The 5,254-nt window shown below is 45.6% G+C and overlaps 1 non-coding gene across 1 annotated transcript; it reads right to left on the bottom strand.

Moving 5' to 3' along the window:
• Positions 1-4,561: 4,561 nt before the first annotated feature.
• LOC111721824 lies at positions 4,562-4,702 on the bottom strand. The gene has a single exon (XR_002770836.1). It is a non-coding gene; the product is annotated as a U4 spliceosomal RNA (small nuclear RNA).
• Between the last annotated feature and the right edge of the window lie 552 nt (positions 4,703-5,254).

Here is a 5,254-nt window from a genome sequence, read left to right as displayed (position 1 = left end):
CTACACACCTGATCACCCATGTCCAGGGGGCTGCTGGTCTACTGCACACCTGATCAGCCATGTCCAGGGAGGCTGCTGGTCCACTACACACCTGATCACCCATGTCCAGGGGGGCTGCTGGTCCACTAAATACCTGACCAGCCGTGTCCGGGGGGCTGCTGGTCCACTAAATACCTGACCAGCCATGTCCAGGGGGGCTGCTGGTCCACTGCACACCTGATCAGCCATGTCCAGGGGGGCTGCTGGTCCACTACATACCTGATCAGCCGTGTCTGGGGGGCTGCTGGTCCACTGTACACCTGCTCAGCCATGTCCAGGGGGCTGCTGGTCTACTGCACACCTGATCAGCCATGTCCAAGGGGGCTGCTGGTCCACTGCACACCTGACCAGCCATGCCCAGGGGGGCTGCTGGTCCACTACACACCTGATCACCCATGTCCAGGGGGCTGCTGGTCTACTGCACACCTGATCAGCCATGTCCGGGGGGCTGCTTGTCCACTGCACACCTGATCAGCCATGTCCAGGGGGGCTGCTGGTCCACTGCACACCTGATTAGCCATGTCCGGGGGGCTGCTGGTCTACTGCACACCTGATCAGCCATGTCCAGGGGGGCTGCTGGTCCACTGCACACCTGATCAGCCATGTCCAGGGGGGCTGCTGGTCTACTGCACACCTGATCAGCCGTGTCCGGGGGGCTGCTGGTCCACTACACACCTGATCAGCCGTGTCCGGGGGGCTGCTGGTCTACTGCACACCTGCTCAGCCATGTCTGGGGGGCTGCTGGTCCATTGCACACCTGATCAGCCATGCCCAGGGCCCCAAAAGCTGGGTGGTACCAGAAGCACAGAGTTCCATTCTGGGCTTCACACCTTAAACACGACAAAAGCCGATTCACAAGAAATTCTTGGATCAAGCAGGCAGATTGTACAAGATTCAGCCTTCCCCCCTCACTCTTGGCCTAAATTCCTAGACACAACAAAGGGAATCAGAGCAAATCCATCAGACCTCTGGCACGAGAAAGAAAGAAACTTCAGAGAGAAAGCCACTGAGATACTTGGATTATTTGTGACATCAGCTCACATTAAGTATCCTGACTGATATTAAACTTAGTAATTTAAAAGAGAGGTGGGGCACAGTGGTTTGTTCCTATAATCCTAGCACTCCGGAAGGCTGAGGCAGGAGGATCGCTTCATCTCAGGGGTTCCAGGGCAGCCTGAGAAACAGTGAGAGCCCATCTCTGCCAAACTAGAAAAATTAGCCTGGCATCATGGCAGGTGCATATAGTCCTAGCTATTCAGGAGGCTGAAGCAGGAGGATCACCTGAGCCCAAGAGCTTTAGGTTGCTGGGTTGCTCTATGGCATTCAACCCAGGGTGACATAGTGAGACTCTGTTTCAAAAAAAAAAAAATTAAAAAGGGATACTTGCTATTTGAAAAAAACCAAAAACCTAAAATATATATCATTATTTTAGCAGTTGGATGGCAGGAGGTAAGAAAAATGATATTTAAGACTGAGAAAACTGGGCCAATGTTATCTTGTGGCAAAATAGCTGATGAAACTCTTGCCTCTTAGTTCTTGGAAGGCTGGACACGGGCCAGAGGACCTTGTTGTTCTGGAAAGGAACAGAGGTTAGTAGTGTGGGCTGTGGGTGCTGCACTAGGAAAGTGACCACAAGAAAGAGATTCAGGAAAGCAGGGCCAGTGTGCAAACAGCCATTGCAGGAAATAGAATCCAGACATTTTCAGTGAGGTCTGGTGAAAATATTAAGTCACATGTGCAATTGCCACACTATTCACGAGGTCCTCCCTCCATCTGTGTTGCTGGCGGAGGCGAATGTGAGTCTAGAGCACACACCCAGCCCCCAGCTCTGCTCCCACCTAACAGACGAGACCGGGACCATCTTCCTGTGTAGCACGACAGCAGACACGTGACTTCACACCACCCAGAGCTGTCTGCATTTCACACCCTGAACAAGCACCAGCTGTGCTTAAAATGGTCGACTTGCCCATGTGGACAGCAGGGTCGGGGGTCGGGGGAGGGGAACCCAGGAGAAGCCCCACCACTTTCCATCTCTAAAGCCCTTCCCCTTGAGATTATTTGCATCTTCTCAAAGCAAGCTGCTTCCAGTTCTCCCAAGTTGCGTTCTCTCTTCTCTCGTGTGCTAGAAACAGTCTGAAGCCAAATGAGATGTCTCCAAAGATAAAAGCAAGCAAGCTCTAAGTGATAACCCAGGGCCTCAAGGGACAAGGTGAAAGTATAAACCCTTCATCTTCTTAGTTCTCAGATTCTGTAAAACTTTCTAAAGCGCTACTGTTACTTCAGAGACACATTTTCAATGTTCCCCACTTTCTGGAAGAAGCAAAACAGTTTTAAAATAAGCACACACATGTGTATGTGTGTCCTACTTAATCTCAATTTTTTTTTGAAGGAAATTTGGAAAAACAAAAGTTTTACAGCCCATGACTGTTTGATCATTCACCAGAAAATATTCAGCACTTACTATGGTTTTATGATGAGCAGGAAAATCTTCTGAAGTTATGTTAACAAAATGTATCTCTGGGAAGTCACCCAAGAAATAGTTTCTAGTTTTTGATGGCTGTGGATAGTCTACAGAATTCAGGAAACTTAACATCGAGTTAAATCAGATTTGTACCATGCTTTTACACTTGCCTTTATTAAATCTACTTTGAAAATATTGGCACAAACAAATTATTATAAATTCATGAACTGTAGTAGGATGGTGAGCATTCAAAGAACCCCTGATGTGAATTAATGTGTAAATCATTCAGCCATTGTCAGATTTGTTTTGTTTAATGTGTACTTTTGCAAACACTTTGGGTTTTATCAGGAAGGGAAATATATATAAATTTTGGAAAGAGTCTAAACTGCATTTTCTAACATTAATTTTTAAAACTTCCACATATGAAAGTTATTTCCAGAGCATAAAAGCAGCAAGTTTCTTACCTTCTTCCCCGACACAGTCTTTGCGGCTTTCCAGCAGACAAACCACACGCTCAGCAACCAAGCTGTCGTGGGATGGTGGCGACCTCTAGAGGCTGAAAATGGGAACCGTCGCTTTCAAAATTGCTTCAACATCTCCAGGCTCTTAAAAGAATTATGGAAACAGAGTTTTCTCTTTTTCCCGTCTGTTAATGCTCACACCCAGGACACTTCCACCTAAGGCAATTATTTTTCTCACACTTTCATGGAAAAATTCTTCTTCCCTTTTCCTTTTTTGCTATTTTTGCCAATAAATAATAAATTTTCTTTTTACTTCCAAGTCCAAATATAAAAATGATTCTAATTATGCTTAGACTCTATATCAAGGTACCAAAAAAAAAAGATATTTGAAATGAAATCAGACAACTCAGCACCCATACCTCAGTGGTTAGGGCCCCGACCACATACACCAGGGCTGGAAAGTCTGAACCCAGCCTGGGCCTGCTAAACAACAATGACAACAATATCAAAGAAATAGCAAGGTGTTGCAGCAGGTGCCTATCGTACCAGCTACTTGGGAGGCTGAGGGAAGAAAATCACTTAAGCCCAAGAGTTTGAGGTTGCTATGAGCTGTGAAACCATGGCACTCTACCCAGGGCAACATAATGAGAATTTATCTCAAAAAAAAAAAAAAGAAAGAAAGAAAGAAATGAAATCAGATAACCTCACTGACTGCTAGCCCTGATTCTCCCTAAAGACCCCTGCCCAGAAACTCTGCAAATCCCATTTTGTTTCAGGATTCCTACTTTTTAAAAGTTAATTTGTGATTGCCTCTCTTGTTTATGCATTAGTTTGTGTCTCCATTATTGCACATGTGGTGTTTTCTAGGATTTCAATGCCTTACATATTAATCAGAAAAGATTAAAATGCAGTAACAGACTAACCTGAGGTCTTAGTGGCTTTGCATTAATCCCCATCATCTCCTCCCTCACCTACCCCACAAAGTCTTCCATGGTTTCAGCTACTGTTTAGAGACCCACTTCCAAGCATTGAGTAGACCCAGGCAAACTGCTTCTTGCAGCTGCACCACCTAGATTGTGTGGTCTCGAGGGAACTGCACCAGTGAAGAGGGAATGGGGGGCTGTGCACCTTCCCTGAAATGCTTTAAGAGCCCAGAAGTGACGCAGAGGATCCGGTGTGTGCCACATGGCCCTGCCTAACTCCAGGGGACTGAGAAAAGTGGGGTCACGTGGATATTCACTGAGCAGTGAATGTCTCTGCCACACAACGTATTTCAAAAATATTTCAAGTTTGTTATTAAGGGAGGGATCATAAATAGAGTTCTAAACCAAATTTCACCCTGGTTTTCACTACTTTCCATGAGAATATGTGATCTTAATCATTTGCAAACTGGTTCATTGCCTTAAAAAATAGTAAAAGAGGGAGGAGGAAGCAGCATCCTTCTAAATAAAGACACAGAGGAACAATGATCATTAATAAAATGCCACTTGTGAAACGAAGAGATCAGCCTTGTCGTTCAGAGCAAGGTGTGGCTAAAAAGAACTGTAACAGTAACAGGCCACGGGGCAAGAGCTACAGCAATTCTTTTATTTTTTTAAAGTCTTCATAGAGACTGTCAAAAATTGCCAATGTCGATTATATGGAAAGTCATCAGTGCAGGGTATTGGGAGAAGTTTTCAGTTAGCAATAAGTGAGCCTCAGATAAAGCTCACTGGCTATGATGCCACGGCTGTGCAGAGCTCAACAATTCTTCACGGGCTGCAGCCAACACTGAATACTTATGAACCGACAGGAGAAAAGTTAAATAGGTCTCAGCAACTGACTCACAGTCCCCGTTAGCCTCAGTGGAGAAACAGCACCTCCCAGTGCTTCCTCCTCATACAATCTTCCTTCCTGGTTTCTGTTTTGTTCTGTTTTGGTTTCCGGTATAATCTGGAAGCCTCCACACAGGAAGTGGAGACCAGTTCTTGTCTTTATCGTGGTGGTTGAACTCTAATACATTTCTGGGCATTTTAAACTGCTTCCAGAAAAACTGATGAGCCATGCTCTCATGTCACTGTGCATCACAGAATTTTTCAAGTAACTTTTGGAACTAACTGGTGTCACTGAAAAAAGATGCAATGAAACAGTGTAATAATCCACACTGTCAAGATATCCCACAGGGGCCAGAAAAATAGGGTAGAAGAGGGAGGGAGGTGATGAGTGAACAAAGGAAACAAGACTTGTGAGGATGGGCCAGAGGACACTGGCTGTGTCCAGACCCGCCTGACACGAAACAGTCATTAAACAGACC

Source organism: Otolemur garnettii, unplaced genomic scaffold (genome assembly GCF_000181295.1).
Source record: "Otolemur garnettii isolate 467f Iridium unplaced genomic scaffold, OtoGar3 scaffold00188, whole genome shotgun sequence".
NCBI classification, from domain to species: Eukaryota; Metazoa; Chordata; class Mammalia; order Primates; family Galagidae; genus Otolemur; species Otolemur garnettii.
Note: the sequence above shows the minus strand (reverse complement) of the source record. Positions and strands in the feature narration are given on the sequence as shown.